Here is a 20,679-nt window from a genome sequence, read left to right as displayed (position 1 = left end):
GGACAAGAGCTTCTTCAGAGTCCTATACAGTACACAGTGTCCCAAATGGAGCCGCCCTTACATGGTGTCCAAAGGAGCAGCTAACCCTGGAACAGGTAAGGAGTAGTACAGAACTTGTAGTTCCTCCCTGTACCGTAGGGGGCGCTACCAGACACCAGTCAGTGCATGCACCTCAGTAATAGAGGTGATTTCCCAGTAAAATGCCCATTCTGATTGGTCAGTTCCTTTAGTTGTGACACGTTTCACAGCTCTGGACTTTCCTTAGCATTGTATGTTGAGTCTGGTTTCAAGTTACAATGGTCCAGAAAAGACCATTGTATGTTGAAACTATTGTATGTTGAGGCCGTTGTAAGTTGAGGGATCACTGTATAGTCTTATTTTAGGGTTTGTATTACCACAACGCTGTCTATTCAGCTGTATATATGTTCGCTATTTTATGAGAGAATAAATGATTTTGTGTCAGGGGTGAGGAGGATTGGCTATTAGGAATTTAATCTGCCCGATCCTGACAAGTTCACCGATGGCAGGGAAGTCTGGCAGCAGCCTATCCTCCCCGATCAGGAGACATTGTTGTTTAGGGGTTAGTAGGAATACTTGTCAGCCAGTAAGTGTTTTCCCAACTACAGACAGACAGACGTGACAACAGTGGAAATGGATCAACCCCTCCAAAACACTGCAATTCTACACCAGCCGGGCCCTGGCTTACATAACTGCCTCTGGAGAGCACTTAAAATAGTCAAAACAATCACAACTGTGCAGAAAGGAAGAGGAATCACATAAAAATGGTGTTTAGAAGTGATTTATTGTAATTATGAGCGCCAAATTTATCAGCACTCCTGTGATAGTATGATAAATATATATTGCACGCAAGCAAAAATAAATGCCCTCAAAATTAACTTCCTAAAGACAATAACTATAAACAACATTGTTCTCTCACCTCTTCTCTCCACGATGTTCAAACTTCACACGGACATCATTCTGCAAAACAGGAAGAAAGCGAATCACAAAGAACGAAGAGATATAAAAACGAGAAGAACGATGGTGAAAAGGACGAAGGAAATCATTTATCCAACGGCACTGCCAACGCGTTTAGAGTTTGTAACAAATTCTTAAAGGGGTACTCCATGGAATTTTTTTTTTTTTTTTTAAATCAACTGGTGCCAGAAATTTAAACAGATTTGTAAATCACTTCTATTAAAAAGTCTTAATCCTTCCAGTACTTTTTAGGGGCTGTATACTAAAAAAAAAAAAAAATCCAAAAATAAATGCATTTCCTGTGATGTCCTGACCACAGTGCTCTCTGCTGAACTCTGCTGTCCATTTTTGGAACTGTCCAGAAAAGAAGAAAATCCCCATAGCAAAAATATGCTTCTCTGGACAGTAGAGGTCAGCAGAGAGCACTGTGGTCATGACATCACAGGGAATGCATTTCTTTTTTGGATTTCTCTTTAGTATACAGCCCCTAAAAAGTACTGGAAGGATTAAGATTTTTTTTAAATAGAAGTGATTTACAAATCTGTTTAAATTTCTGGCACCAGTTGATTTAAAAAAAAAAAAATAAATACGTTTTCCACGGGAGTACCCCTTTAAATCCTTCCAGTACTAAGCTGCTATATGCTCCACAGGAAGTTGTGTAGTACTTTCCAGTCTGACCCCAGTGCGTGAGCAAATTCCCATAGAAAACCTCTCCTGCTCTGCAAAGTTCCTGACATGGACAGAGGTGTCAGCAGAGAGCACTGTGGTCAGACAGAAAAGAACTTCCTGTGGATCATACAGCATCTGATAAGTACTGGAAGGATTAAGCTTTTTTAATAGAAGCAATTTACAAATCTGTTTAACTTCCTGAAACCAGTTGATAACAAAAAAAAAATAATTATAATTCCAGTGGAGTACCCCTTTAAGTATTTGCAAATACGCGTTTGAGTCTCCATTTCTAGTAAAATTTAATGTACCATTTTATGAATGAATATGTTCTAAAGTTAGTAGAAGCCAAAGAACTGGATAAATCATTTAATTCACCCTATTCACCACTGCTTGCTGCCGAGACCCTAGAGCAGTGTTTTCCAACCAGGGCGCCTCCAGCTGTTGCTAAACTACAACTCCCAGCATGCCCGGACAGCCGTTGGCTGTCCGGGCATGCTGGGAGTTGTAGTTTCGCAACAGCAGGAGGCACCCTGGTTGGAAAACACTGCCCTAGAGGAAATCGGGCTGATCCGGGGCAGTTAACCTACATCGCTGATGTAGATGTTGCACAACTGCTTATTCCCTTTTCTCCCCCACATTTCGGTAATACAGTAGGAGTGCGCTCCGGTCTTTTATTTATTTTCTTACATTTAAATAAAAGTAAAGACGCCGGACATGACGGAAACACCACTCAGGATCCAGCGGCTCGATCATATATGGAAGGCTTTCCCAACCAGGGTGCCTCCAGCTGCCTCCAGCTGGAGTAATAGTTTTGCAACAGCTTGGAGGCACCCTGGTTGGGAAAGCCTTCCATATATGATCGAGCTGCTGGATCCTGGGTGGTGTTTCCGTCATGTCCGGCGTCTTATTTTTTTTCTTACATTTTAATAAAAGTAAAGACCGGAGCGCACTCCTACTGTATTACCGAAATGTGAGGGAGAAAAGGGAATAAGCAGTTGCGCAACATCTACCTCAGCGATGTAGGTTAAAGGGGTACTCCGGTGGAACACTTTTTTTTTTTTTTTTTTTTTTTTTTAAATCAACTGGTGCCAGAAAGTGAAACAGATTTGTAAATTACTTTGATTAAAAAAAAAAAAAATCTTGATCCTTCCAGTACTTATTAGCTGCTGAATACTACAGAGGAAATTATTTTCTTTTTGGAACACAGAGCTCTCTGCTTACATCCCGAGCACAGTGCTCTCTGCTGACATCTCTGTTCATTTAAGAAACTGTTCAGAGCTGCGTATGTTTCCTATGGAGGGATTTTCTCCTACTCTGTCACAGTTCTTAAAATGGACAGAGATGTCAGCAGAGAGCTCTGTGCTCGTGATGTCAGCAGAGAGCTCTGTGTTCCAAAAAGAAAATAATTTCCTCTGTAGTATTCAGCAGCTAATAAGAACTGGAAGGATTAAGATTTTTTTTTAATAGAAGTAATTTACAAATCTGTTTCACTTTCTGGCACCAGTTGATTAAAAAAAATAAAAATAAAAAGTTTTCCACCAGAGTAACCCTTTAAAGGAGTAGTCCAGTGGTGACCCAGTGGTGAACAACTTATCCCCTATCCTAAGGATAGGGGATAAGTTGTGGAAGGGGGCGTGTCGACCTCCGCACGAAGTGTCGGCCAACAAGCCCCCTCAATACAACTCTATGGCAGAGCCGAAGCGCTGCCTTTGGCAATCTCCGGCTCTGCCATAGAGATGTATTGAGGGGGCGTGTCAGCCGCCGCTTTGTGCGGAGGTCGACACCCGCTATCTAGCTGGAGAGCCGGGGCCCGTACAGAGAGATTGCAGGGGGCCCCAGCGGTCGGACCCCTCGCGATCTCAAACTTATCCCCCATCCTTAGGATAGGGGATAAGTTATTCACCACTGGACTACCCCTTTAACTGCCTCGGATGAGCCTGATTTTCACTAGGGCAGTGTTCCCCAACCAGGGTGCCTCCAGCTGTTGCAAAACGACAACTCCCAGCATGCCCAGACAGCCGATGGCTGTCTGGGCATGCTGGGGAGTTGTAGTTTTGCAACAGCTGGAGGCACCCTGGCTGGGAAACACTGATAAGGATTCCTGGTGGTCCCTGTTCTAGACTGACTGCAGTGGTGACGACATGTAGTGCTGGAGGAAGGACTATCCTACCGCAATGACAACAGACAATGATGGTGGAGCCCAGAGTGTGCAGAGTTATGGCAACAATCAATAAGTGCCAAGCAACACGGGTCGTCATCCTGCTCAGACCCTACCTGCTTCTTAGGAGAGGTGGTCTTGGTCCCACTAGATTCATGCCCCGATGGTCTGCTGGCCTTGTGGAGGACGACCAGATCCTGCATGATGGAGTCCAGGGCCTGCTGCTCATCTGTGGGGAGACAACGACACCATTAGGACGGCCGATCACACGGTAACACTGTCGCACCACTAAAAAAAATTCTGCTGCTTTAATCGGAACTTAGGGGATCAAAAATGTTCCCTGTAAAAAAAAAAAAGTAAATTCATAATCTACATCTATTGCTATAAAAGTAAATTCCCCTAATTCTCCTGGGGACCAGAACTACTTTTACAACATCTAAAACGTTCTTCACAAAGTGCAGATGGAGTCGTTACTTCATGATGGAGATCTGTTTGCTGTCATTACAGTGGACCTGTAGCTTAAAAAAAAAAATGTAAAAAATTAAAAACGCTTCACTTGTTGTAGAGAGACAGGGGTGCTTCCGAGGAAATTTTATTTCATTTATTTATTTATTTTAATCAACTGGTACCAGAAAGTTAAACAGATTTGTACATTTCTATAAAAAAAAAATCTTTATTCTTCCAGTACTTAGCAGCTGCTGTAAGTTCCACAGGAAGTTGTGTAGTTCTTTCCAGTCTGACCACAGTGCTCTCTGCTGACACTTCTGTCCATGTCAAGAACTGTCCAGAGTAGAAGCAAATCCCAACAGCAAACCTCTCCTGCTCTGGACAGTTCCTGACATGGACAGAGGTGTCAGCAGAGAGCACTGTGGTCAGACTGGAAAGAAATTCAAAAAGAAAAAACTTCCTCTGTAGTATACTGCAGTTGATAAGTACTGAAAGGATTAAGATTTTTTTTTTTAAGTAATTTACAAAACTGTTTCACTTTCTGGCACAAGTTGACTTAAAAAAAATAAAAAAATAAAAAAGTTTTCCAGTGGAGTACCCCTTTAAGTTTTGATCGCTAGAACGTGCCAGGAGAGAAACGTGTGTCTGCATACTTATGTGCCGGGGCAACCAAGACAATCCCATGGATCAGTGGTGTTCAAACTGTGGCCCTCCAGCTGTCCAGGAAAGCTGGAAGTTGTAGTTTTGCAACATCTAGAGGTTTGGCTGTTCAGGCATCCTGTGAGTTGTAGAGTTGCAACATCTGGAGGTCCACAGTTAGGAGACCACTGGTCTAGACAATCCTCTGTAAAAACACCACTCCATGCGGCAGCATTTATTATGGTTAAATGACGGGCGTCATGATGAAACCTTGTGAGCCCCATTAAAAGTATTTTAATAGATATCTCCCTGATTAAATATATATATGTATTTTTTGCTCCAATGATAAAACAGCAGCAAACCTATTCAGAGGACAGATGTGAACAGACCCTTAGACAACCAGATTATCTGCACTGGACTGCGGTACATTCTCTGGTGTAAGACTAGGTGGATTGTCCATTGCTGGAGGAATGAACAATCAGATTTACTGACAGCAAGCAGAGATGGTGAAATGAATGAGAAAATAAGACCAGAAGTGTTCAGAACTTCAGGCAGAAACCCCCCTCCAGCCCCTATATCTGGGGTCACACACAGTCCAGGTACCGCGCCAATCGCTTCCACCTGGGATCCCGTCTGACCCCAAAGCTCGGGGCGAGACGTGACATCATGTGTTTGTGCACCACAATCCTCCCAGAGGCTTATTTATTCTGTACAAACAATGGCGCCCTCTCAGGCTGTGGAGACTGTGCCCCTCGTGTGCCAGAGAGAGAAAAATCCACTGTATGAGGACGGGATCATCTGTACAAGAAGACTGTTCAAACAAAACCCAAAGGGGGGAAGAGAGCTGGAAATATGGACCCTCTGTCATAGATTCACCAGACCCTGCAGCATTCATCACCTACCCCCATTATACAGGACCATGACCCCAGCACTCATGTATATACCATATATATCCCCATTATACAGGACAATAATGACCCCAGCACTCATGTATATACCATATATATCCCCATTATACAGGACCATGACCCCAGCACTCATGTATATACCATATATATCCCCATTATACAGGACAATAATGACCCCAGCACTCATGTATATACCATATATATCCCCATTATACAGGACAATAATGACCCCAGCACTCATGTATATACCATATATATCCCCATTATACAGGACAATAATGACCCCAGCACTCATGTATATACCATATATATCCCCATTATACAGGACAATAATGACCCCAGCACTCATGTATATATCATATATCCCCATTATACAGGACAATAATGACCCCAGCACTCATGTATATATCATATATCCCCATTATACAGGACAATAATGACCCCAGCACTCATGTATATATCATATATCCCCATTATACAGGACAATGACCCAGCACTCATGTATATATCATATATCCCCATTATACAGGACAATAATGACCCCAGCACTCATGTATATATCATATATCCCCATTATACAGGACAATAATGACCCCAGCACTCATGTATATATCATATATCCCCATTATACAGGACAATGACCCAGCACTCATGTATATATCATATATCCCCATTATACAGGACAATAATGACCCCAGCACTCATGTATATACCATATACCCCCATTATACAGGACAATAATGACCCCAGCACTCATGTATATATCATATATCCCCATTATACAGGACAATAATGACCCAGCACTCATGTATATATCATATATCCCCATTATACAGGACAATGACCCCAGCACTCATGTATATATCATATATCCCCATTATACAGGACAATAATGACCTCAGCACTCATGTATATATCATATATCCCCATTATACAGGACAATGACCCCAGCACTCATGTATATATCATATATCCCCATTATACAGGACAATAATGACCCCAGCACTCATGTATATATCATATATCCCCATTATACAGGACAATGACCCCAGCACTCATGTATATATCATATATCCCCATTATACAGGACAATAATGACCCCAGCACTCATGTATATATCATATATCCCCATTATACAGGACAATGACCCCAGCACTCATGTATATATCATATACCCCCATTATACAGGACAATAATGACCCCAGCACTCATGTATATATCACATATCCCCATTATACAGGACAATAATGACCCAGCACTCATGTATATATCATATATCCCCATTATACAGGACAATAATGACCCCAGCACTCATGTATATATCATATATCCCCATTATACAGGACAATAATGACCCAGCACTCATGTATATATCATATATCCCCATTATACAGGACAATGACCCCAGCACTCATGTATATATCATATATCCCCATTATACAGGACAATAATGACCCAGCACTCATGTATATATCATATATCCCCATTATACAGGACAATAATGACCCCGCACTCATGTATATATCATATATCCCCATTATACAAGACAATAATGACCCCAGCACTCATGTATATATCACATATCCCCATTATACAGGACAATAATGACCCAGCACTCATGTATATATCATATATCCCCATTATACAGGACAAAGATGACCCCAGCACTCATGTATATATCATATATCCCCATTATACAGGACAATAATGACCCAGCACTCATGTATATATCATATACCCCCATTATACCGGACAATAATGACCCAGCACTCACGTATATATCCCCATTATACAGGACAATAATGACCCCAGCACTCATGTATATATCATATATCCCCATTATACAGGACAATAATGACCCAGCACTCACGTATATATCCCCATTATACAGGACAATAATGACCCAGCACTCATGTATATATCATATATCCCCATTATACAGGACAATAATGACCCAGCACTCATGTATATATCATATATCCCCATTATACAGGACAATAATGACCCAGCACTCATGTATATATCATATATCCCCATTATACAGGACAATAATGACCCAGCACTCATGTATATATATCATATATCCCCATTATACAGGACAATAATGACCCCAGCACTCATGTATATACCATATACCCCCATTATACAGGACAATGACCCCAGCACTCATGTATATATCATATATCCCCATTATACAAGACAATAATGACCCAGCACTCACGTATATATCATATATCCCCATTATACAGGACCATGACCCCAGCACTCATGTATATATCATATATCCCCATTATACAGGACAATAATGACCCCAGCACTCATGTATATATCATATATCCCCATTATACAGGACAATGACCCCAGCACTCATGTATATATCATATATCCCCATTATACAGGACAATAATGACCCAGCACTCATGTATATATCATATATCCCCATTATACAGGACAATAATGACCCCAGCACTCATGTATATATCATATATCCCCATTATACAGGACAATAATGACCCCAGCACTCATGTATATATCATATATCCCCATTATACAGGACAATAATGACCCCAGCACTCATGTATATATCATATATCCCCATTATACAGGACAATAATGACCCCAGCACTCATGTATATATCATATATATCCCCATTATACAGGACAATAATGTCCCCAGCACTCATGTATATATCATATATCCCCATTATACAGGACAATAATGACCCAGCACTCATGTATATATCATATATCCCCATTATACAGGACAATAATGACCCCAGCACTCATGTATATATCATATATCCCCATTATACAGGACAATAATGACCCAGCACTCATGTATATATCATATATCCCCATTATACAGGACAATGACCCCAGCACTCATGTATATATCATATATCCCCATTATACAGGACAATGACCCAGCACTCATGTATATATCATATATCCCCATTATACAGGACAATAATGACCCAGCACTCATGTATATATCATATATCCCCATTATACAGGACAATGACCCAGCACTCATGTATATATCATATATCCCCATTATACAGGACAATGACCCCAGCACTCATGTATATATCATATATCCCCATTATACAGGACAAAGATGACCCCAGCACTCATGTATATATATCATATATCCCCATTATACAGGACAATAATGACCCCAGCACTCATGTATATATCATATATCCCCATTATACAGGACAATGACCCAGCACTCATGTATATATCATATATCCCCATTATACAGGACAATGACCCCAGCACTCATGTATATATCATATATCCCCATTATACAGGACAAAGATGACCCCAGCACTCATGTATATATCATATATCCCCATTATACAGGACAATGATGACCCCAGCACTCATGTATATATCATATATCCCCATTATACAGGACAATAATGACCCCAGCACTCATGTATATATCATATATCCCCATTATACAGGACAATAATGACCCCAGCACTCATGTATATATCATATATCCCCATTATACAGGACAATAATGACCCCAGCACTCATGTATATATCATATATCCCCATTATACAGGACAATAATGACCCCAGCACTCATGTATATATCATATATCCCCATTATACAGGACAATGACCCCAGCACTCATGTATATATCATATATCCCCATTATACAGGACAATGATGACCCCAGCACTCATGTATATATCATATATCCCCATTATACAGGACAATAATGACCCCAGCACTCATGTATATATCATATATCCCCATTATACAGGACAATAATGACCCCAGCACTCATGTATACATCATATATCCCCATTATACAGGACAATAATGACCCCAGCACTCATGTATATATCATATATCCCCATTATACAGGACAATAATGACCCCAGCACTCATGTATATATCATATATATCCCCATTATACAGGACAATGACCCAACACTCATGTATACATCATATATCCCCATTATACAGGACAATAATGACCCCAGCACTCATGTATATATCATATACCCCCATTATACCGGACAATAATGACCCAGCACTCATGTATATATCATATATCCCCATTATACAGGACAATAATGACCCCAGCACTCATGTATATATCATATATCCCCATTATACAAGACAATAATGACCCAGCACTCATGTATATATCATATATCCCCATTATACAGGACAATAATGACCCCAGCACTCATGTATATATCATATATCCCCATTATACAGGACAATAATGACCCAGCACTCATGTACATATCATATATCCCCATTATACAGGACAATAATGACCCAGCACTCATGTATATATCATATATCCCCATTATACAGGACAATAATGACCCCAGCACTCATGTATATATCGTATATCCCCATTATACAGGACAATAATGACCCAGCACTCATGTATATATCATATATCCCCATTATACAGGACAATAATGACCCAGCACTCATGTATATACCATATACCCCCATTATACAGGACAATGACCCCAGCACTCATGTATATATCATATATCCCCATTATACAGGACAATAATGACCCCAGCACTCATGTATATATCATATATCCCCATTATACAGGACCATGACCCCAGCACTCATGTATATATCATATATCCCCATTATACAGGACAATAATGACCCCAGCACTCATGTATATATCATATATCCCCATTATACAGGACAATAATGACCCAGCACTCATGTATATATCATATATCCCCATTATACAGGACAATGACCCAGCACTCATGTATATATCATATATCCCCATTATACAGGACAATAATGACCCCAGCACTCATGTATATATCATATATCCCCATTATACAGGACAATAATGACCCCAGCACTCATGTATATACCATATACCCCCATTATACAGGACAATAATGACCCCAGCACTCATGTATATATCATATATCCCCATTATACCGGACAATAATGACCCCAGCACTCATGTATATACCATATATCCCCATTATACAGGATAATGACCCCAGCACTCATGTATATATCATATATCCCCATTATACAGGACCATGTCCCCAGCACTCATGTATATACCATATATCCCCATTATACAGGACAATAATGACCCAGCACTCATGTATATATCATATATCCCCATTATACAGGACAATAATGACCCAGCACTCATGTATATATCATATATCCCCATTATACAGGACAATAATGACCCCAGCACTCATGTATATATCATATATCCCCATTATACAGGACAATAATGACCCAGCACTCATGTATATATCATATATCCCCATTATACAAGACAATAATGACCCAGCACTCACGTATATATCATATATCCCCATTATACAGGACAATAATGACCCCAGCACTCATGTATATATCATATATCCCCATTATACAAGACAATAATGACCCAGCACTCACGTATATATCATATATCCCCATTATACAGGACAATAATGACCCCAGCACTCATGTATATATCATATATCCCCATTATACAAGACAATAATGACCCAGCACTCACGTATATATCATATATCCCCATTATACAGGCCAATAATGACCCCAGCACTCATGTATATATCATATATCCCCATTATACAGGACAATAATGACCCCAGCACTCATGTATATATCATATATCCCCATTATACAGGACAATAATGACCCCAGCACTCATGTATATATCATATATCCCCATTATACAGGACAATAATGACCCCAGCACTCATGTATATATCATATATCCCCATTATACAGGACAATGATGACCCCAGCACTCATGTATATATCCCCATTATACAGGACAATAATGACCCCAGCACTCATGTATATATCATATATCCCCATTATACAGGACAATGACCCAGCACTCATGTATATATCATATATCCCCATTATACAGGACAATGACCCAGCACTCATGTATATATCATATATCCCCATTATACAGGACAATAATGACCCCAGCACTCATGTATATATCATATATCCCCATTATACAGGACAATAATGACCCCAGCACTCATGTGTATATCATATATCCCCATTATACAGGACAATGACCCCAGCACTCATGTATATATCATATATCCCCATTATACAGGACAATAATGACCCCAGCACTCATGTATATATCATATATCCCCATTATACAAGACAATAATGACCCAGCACTCATGTATATATCATATATCCCCATTATACAGGACAATAATGACCCAGCACTCATGTATATATCATATATCCCCATTATACAGGACAATGACCCCAGCACTCATGTATATATCATATATCCCCATTATACAGGACAATAATGACCCAGCACTCATGTATATATCATATATCCCCATTATACAAGACAATAATGACCCCAGCACTCATGTATATATCATATATCCCCATTATACAGGACAATAATGACCCAGCACTCATGTATATATCATATATCCCCAATATACAGGACAATAATGACCCCAGCACTCATGTATATATCATATATCCCCATTATACAGGACCATGACCCCGGCACTCATGTATATACCATATATATCCCCATTATACAGGACAATAATGACCCAGAACTCCTGTATATATCATATACCCCCATTATACAGGACAATAATGACCCCAGCACTCATGTATGTATCATATACCCCCATTATACAGGACAATAATGACCCAGAACTCATGTATATATCATATACCCCCATTATACAGGACAATGACCCCAGCACTCATGTATATACCATATATATCCCCATTATACAGGACAATAATGACCCAGAACTCCTGTATATATCATATATCCCCATTATACAGGACAATAATGACCCCAGCACTCATGTATATACCATATACCCCCATTATACAGGACAATAATGACCCCAGCACTCATGTATATATCATATATCCCCATTATACAAGACAATAATGACCCAGCACTCATGTATATATCATATATCCCCATTATACAGGACAATAATGACCCCAGCACTCATGTATATATCATATATCCCCATTATACAGGACAATAATGACCCAGCACTCATGTATATATCATATATCCCCATTATACAGGACAATAATGACCCAGCACTCATGTATATATCATATATCCCCATTATACAGGACAATAATGACCCCAGCACTCATGTATATATCGTATATCCCCATTATACAGGACAATAATGACCCAGCACTCATGTATATATCATATATCCCCATTATACAGGACAATAATGACCCAGCACTCATGTATATACCATATACCCCCATTATACAGGACAATGACCCCAGCACTCATGTATATATCATATATCCCCATTATACAGGACAATAATGACCCCAGCACTCATGTATATATCATATATCCCCATTATACAGGACCATGACCCCAGCACTCATGTATATATCATATATCCCCATTATACAGGACAATAATGACCCCAGCACTCATGTATATATCATATATCCCCATTATACAGGACAATAATGACCCAGCACTCATGTATATATCATATATCCCCATTATACAGGACAATGACCCAGCACTCATGTATATATCATATATCCCCATTATACAGGACAATAATGACCCCAGCACTCATGTATATATCATATATCCCCATTATACAGGACAATAATGACCCCAGCACTCATGTATATACCATATACCCCCATTATACAGGACAATAATGACCCCAGCACTCATGTATATATCATATATCCCCATTATACCGGACAATAATGACCCCAGCACTCATGTATATACCATATATCCCCATTATACAGGATAATGACCCCAGCACTCATGTATATATCATATATCCCCATTATACAGGACCATGTCCCCAGCACTCATGTATATACCATATATCCCCATTATACAGGACAATAATGACCCAGCACTCATGTATATATCATATATCCCCATTATACAGGACAATAATGACCCAGCACTCATGTATATACCATATATCCCCATTATACAGGATAATGACCCCAGCACTCATGTATATATCATATATCCCCATTATACAAGACAATAATGACCCAGCACTCACGTATATATCATATATCCCCATTATACAGGACAATAATGACCCCAGCACTCATGTATATATCATATATCCCCATTATACAAGACAATAATGACCCAGCACTCACGTATATATCATATATCCCCATTATACAGGCCAATAATGACCCCAGCACTCATGTATATATCATATATCCCCATTATACAGGACAATAATGACCCCAGCACTCATGTATATATCATATATCCCCATTATACAGGACAATAATGACCCCAGCACTCATGTATATATCATATATCCCCATTATACAGGACAATAATGACCCCAGCACTCATGTATATATCATATATCCCCATTATACAGGACAATGATGACCCCAGCACTCATGTATATATCCCCATTATACAGGACAATAATGACCCCAGCACTCATGTATATATCATATATCCCCATTATACAGGACAATGACCCCAGCACTCATGTATATATCATATATCCCCATTATACAGGACAATGACCCAGCACTCATGTATATATCATATATCCCCATTATACAGGACAATAATGACCCCAGCACTCATGTATATATCATATATCCCCATTATACAGGACAATAATGACCCCAGCACTCATGTATATATCATATATCCCCATTATACAGGACAATAATGACCCCAGCACTCATGTATATATCATATATCCCCATTATACAGGACAATAATGACCCCAGCACTCATGTATATATCATATATCCCCATTATACAGGACAATGATGACCCCAGCACTCATGTATATATCCCCATTATACAGGACAATAATGACCCCAGCACTCATGTATATATCATATATCCCCATTATACAGGACAATGACCCCAGCACTCATGTATATATCATATATCCCCATTATACAGGACAATGACCCAGCACTCATGTATATATCATATATCCCCATTATACAGGACAATAATGACCCCAGCACTCATGTATATATCATATATCCCCATTATACAGGACAATAATGACCCCAGCACTCATGTATATATCATATATCCCCATTATACAAGACAATAATGACCCAGCACTCATGTATATATCATATATCCCCATTATACAGGACAATAATGACCCAGCACTCATGTATATATCATATATCCCCATTATACAGGACAATGACCCCAGCACTCATGTATATATCATATATCCCCATTATACAGGACAATAATGACCCAGCACTCATGTATATATCATATATCCCCATTATACAAGACAATAATGACCCCAGCACTCATGTATATATCATATATCCCCATTATACAGGACAATAATGACCCAGCACTCATGTATATATCATATATCCCCAATATACAGGACAATAATGACCCCAGCACTCATGTATATATCATATATCCCCATTATACAGGACCATGACCCCGGCACTCATGTATATACCATATATATCCCCATTATACAGGACAATAATGACCCAGAACTCCTGTATATATCATATACCCCCATTATACAGGACAATAATGACCCCAGCACTCATGTATGTATCATATACCCCCATTATACAGGACAATAATGACCCAGAACTCATGTATATATCATATACCCCCATTATACAGGACAATGACCCCAGCACTCATGTATATACCATATATATCCCCATTATACAGGACAATAATGACCCAGAACTCCTGTATATATCATATATCCCCATTATACAGGACAATAATGACCCCAGCACTCATGTATATACCATATACCCCCATTATACAGGACAATAATGACCCAGCACTCATGTATATATCATATATCCCCATTATACAGGACAATAATGACCCCAGCACTCATGTATATATCATATATATCCCCATTATACAGGACAATAATGACCCAGCACTCATGTATATATCATATATCCCCATTATACAGGACAATAATGACCCAGCACTCATGTATATATCATATATCCCCATTATACAGGACAATAATGACCCCAGCACTCATGTATATATCATATATCCCCATTATACAGGACAATGACCCCAGCACTCATGTATTTATCATATATCCCCATTATACAGGACAATAATGACCCCAGCACTCATGTATATATCATATATCCCCATTATACCGGACAATAATGACCCAGCACTCATGTATATATCATATATCCCCATTATACAAGACAATAATGACCCCAGCACTCACGTATATATCATATATCCCCATTATACAAGACAATAATGACCCAGCACTCATGTATATATCACCTACCCCCATTATACAGGACAATAATGACCCAGCACTCATGTATATATCATATATCCCCATTTTACAGGACAATAATGACCCCCGCACTCATGTATATATCACATATCCCCATTATACAGGACAATAATGACCCAGCACTCATGTATATATCACCTACCCCCATTATACAGGACAATAATGACCCCAGCACTCATGTATATATCATATATCCCCATTATACAGGACAATAATGACCCCAGCACTCATGTATATATCATATATCCCCATTATACAGGACAATAATGACCCAGCACTCATGTATATATCATATATCCCCATTATACAAGACAATAATGACCCCAGCACTCATGTATATATCATATATCCCCATTATACAGGACAATAATGACCCAGCACTCATGTATATATCATATATCCCCATTATACAGGACAATAATGACCCAGCACTCATGTATATATCATATATCCCCATTATACAGGACAATAATGACCCAGCACTCATGTATATATCATATATCCCCATTATACAGGACAATAATGACCCCAGCACTCATGTATATATCATATATCCCCATTATACAGGACAATGACCCCAGCACTCATGTGTATATCATATATCCCCATTATACAGGACAATAATGACCCAGCACTCATGTATATATCATATATATCCCCATTATACAGGACAATAATGACCCAGCCCTCATGTATGTATCATATATCCCCATTATACAGGACAATAATGACCCAGCACTCATGTATATATCATATATCCCCATTATACAGGACAATAATGACCCCAGCACTCATGTATATATCATATATCCCCATTATACAAGACAATAATGACCCAGCACTCATGTATATATCATATATCCCCATTATACAGGACAATAATGACCCCAGCACTCATGTATATATATCATATATCCCCATTATACAGGACAATAATGACCCCAGCACTCATGTATATATATCATATATCCCCATTATACAGGACAATAATGACCCAGCACTCATGTATATATATCATATATCCCCATTATACAGGACAATAATGACCCAGCACTCATGTATATATATCATATATCCCCATTATACAGGACAATAATGACCCCAGCACTCATGTATATATCATATATCCCCATTATACAGGACAATAATGACCCCAGCACTCATGTATATATATCATATATCCCCATTATACAGGACAATAATGACCCCAGCACTCATGTATATATCATATATCCCCATTATACAGGACAATAATGACCCCAGCACTCATGTATATATCATATATCCCCATTATACAGGACAATGATGACCCCAGCACTCATGTATATATCATATATCCCCATTATACAGGACAATGACCCCAGCACTCATGTATATATCATATATCCCCATTATACAGGACAATAATGACCCCAGCACTCATGTATATATATCATATATCCCCATTATACAGGACAATAATGACCCCAGCACTCATGTATATATATCATATATCCCCATTATACAGGACAATAATGACCCCAGCACTCATGTATATATCATATATCCCCATTATACAGGACAATAATGACCCCAGCACTCATGTATATATCATATATCCCCATTATACAGGACAATGATGACCCCAGCACTCATGTATATATCATATATCCCCATTATACAGGACAATAATGACCCCAGCACTCATGTATATATATCATATATCCCCATTATACAGGACAATAATGACCCCAGCACTCATGTATATATATCATATATCCCCATTATACAGGACAATAATGACCCAGCACTCATGTATATATCATATATCCCCATTATACAGGACAATAATGACCCCAGCACTCATGTATATATCATATATCCCCATTATACAGGACAATAATGACCCAGCACTCATGTATATATCATATATCCCCATTATACAGGACAATAATGACCCCAGCACTCATGTATATATCATATATCCCCATTATACAGGACAAAGATGACCCCAGCACTCATGTATATATCATATATCCCCATTATACAGGACAATGATGACCCCAGCACTCATGTATATATCATATATCCCCATTATACAGGACAATAATGACCCCAGCACTCATGTATATATCATATATCCCCATTATACAGGACAATAATGACCCCAGCACTCATGTATATATCATATATCCCCATTATACAGGACAATAATGACCCCAGCATATATACATCGCATGTAGACTTCCCCACCATGGCGGCCGGATAGAGAGATTATTTATTTTTTTATATATATATAATATATATATACATACATATACATACATATACACATATATACATATATATACACATATATACATACACATATACACATACAGATAGATAGATAGATAGATAGATAGATAATAGAGTGATATATATATATATTCTATCTATCTATCTAGTGACCCCCCGACCTACGATTTCAGCATACGATCGCTCTCAGAGGCCATCACATTTTGAAAGCAGCATCAACACACGATGCTTTTGTATGTCGGGGCCATCGCATAAACGTCTATCCTGCAGCGCAGACTGCTTCAGCCACCGGATAGCCGTTTACGGTGCCCCGTGTGGTCCGCTGACGATCACTTACCTGTCTTCGGGGCTCCGGAATCCTCTTCGGGATCCCCTGCATCGTCAGCGCTCTCCATCGTCGTCATCACGTCGCTGTGCACGCCGTCCTATCATCCAATAGGAGCGGCGTGCGTAGTGACGTGATGGTGGCGACGTGAGAGAGAGCAGAGGCCTTGCCGGAGCGTCGGGGACAACCCGGGGACACGGCGACAGCGACGGAAGGCGAGATCCAGGGCAGCGGTGACGGTCCGGAGCAGCAGGGATAGGCGAGTACAACTTCCAATACCAGTGGTCTTCAACCTGCGGACCTCCAGATGTTGCAAAACTACAACTCCCAGCATGCCCGGACAGCAGTTGGCTGTCCGGGCATGCTGGGTGTTGTTGTTTTGCAACATCTGGAGGTCCACAGGTTGTAGACCACTGTCCTATACTTTACACTGCATAGATCCCTCAACATGCGATGGTTTCAACAAACGATGGTTCATTTGGAACGGATTACCATCGTATGTTGAGGGACCACTGTGTGTGTGTGTGTGTGTGTGTGTGTGTGTGTATGTGTGTAATATATTATATATATATATACACACACACATACATACACTCTATATCTATATCTATATATATTGACATGGATGTAATTACCCATCATGGCAGGCAGGTATACAGTCCTTTATATAGGGAGATAGATGGAGGTGACTTACCCATCATGGCAGCCAGGTACTGCTACAGCGTCACAGACGAGTGTCCCATGTGCAGGTCCAACCTCTCTCCTGGAACAAGAAGAAAATACCCAATTTGTCTTTTGTACAAGAAAACAGAAGTATAATAGTAAATTACATGGAGGACCCTTCACGGCTCAGCCATCTGTAGGGCACAAGCATCAAAGCTTTTCATACATTTCTGGGCCATATCTCCCCCCATCAGGGACCACGAGAGCAACAGCCGACAAACAAACAAGGCGAACAAGTAAAAGCAGAGAAAAAAAAGCTGCAAACCCGTCTGTCTGGAAATTCAAGAGCTGCCGCAGGACGAAGGATTCTACCCAAAAAAATCACCGGCTTATTTTCCCAGCGCTACTCCCGGCAGACGGATCGTGTTTCCAGCTCTAATATGGTCGTGTGAGGTTCCTAAAAGTATAAAAATAAGACGCTGCAGAACATTGCGTGCAGACGGCAGAGCGCTCCGCAGACTAAACACAAAAAACAAGGAACATGGAAAGTAACGCTGCCCCAGGGGACCAGTCTCCAAAAATGTTACTGAGAACAGAACGCGGGAGTCTCCTGCCGAAGTTGTTGAGCCGCCGCTGTATGTGACCCCCCCAAAAAAACACGGGACTTAGGGGGAAAGATGAAAAACGCAACATCCTGGCCAGTAAAGAGGCTGCAACAGGGACAGGACGAGGATTAAGACGCGTTCACATGACCACAACATGGCGCTTTTATTGTATACCGTCCTTCTGTAATTCGCCCATCACTGACCCTCTGCCGACCGGCCCTGGACCTATACAATGCCTCCGCCCGCCGGCCCTGGACCTATACAATGCCTCCGCCCGCCGGCCCTGGACCTATACAATGCCTCCGCCCGCCGGCCCTGGACCTATACAATGCCTCCGCCCGCCGGCCCTGGACCTATACAATGCCTCCGCCCGCCGGCCCTGGACCTATACAATGCCTCCGCCCTCCGGCCCTGGACCTATACAATGCCTCCGCCGGCCGGCCCTGGACCTATACAATGCCTCCGCCCGCCGGCCCTGGACCTATACAATGCCTCCGCCCGCCGGCCCTGGACCTATACAATGCCTCCGCCCGCCGGCCCTGGACCTATACAATGCCTCCGCCCTCCGGCCCTGGACCTATACAATGCCTCCGCCCTCCGGCCCTGGACCTATACAATGCCTCCGCCCGCCGGCCCTGGACCTATACAATGCCTCCGCCCGCC

At 40.4% G+C, this 20,679-nt stretch overlaps 1 long non-coding RNA gene across 1 annotated transcript; it reads right to left on the bottom strand.

Annotated features, from left to right (window-relative positions):
- Nucleotides 1-865: 865 nt before the first annotated feature.
- LOC130326162 (uncharacterized) lies at nt 866-19,514 on the bottom strand. Its single transcript, XR_008870826.1, has 3 exons — nt 19,443-19,514; nt 3,919-4,031; nt 866-978 (listed from the first exon to the last, which is right to left on the bottom strand). It is a non-coding gene; the product is annotated as an uncharacterized LOC130326162 (long non-coding RNA).
- Between the last annotated feature and the right edge of the window lie 1,165 nt (nt 19,515-20,679).

Source organism: Hyla sarda, unplaced genomic scaffold (assembly GCF_029499605.1).
Source record: "Hyla sarda isolate aHylSar1 unplaced genomic scaffold, aHylSar1.hap1 scaffold_2814, whole genome shotgun sequence".
NCBI lineage: Eukaryota > Metazoa > Chordata > Amphibia > Anura > Hylidae > Hyla > Hyla sarda.
The sequence above is the reverse complement of the archived record's forward strand: the minus strand, read 5'-3'. Positions and strand labels throughout refer to the sequence as shown.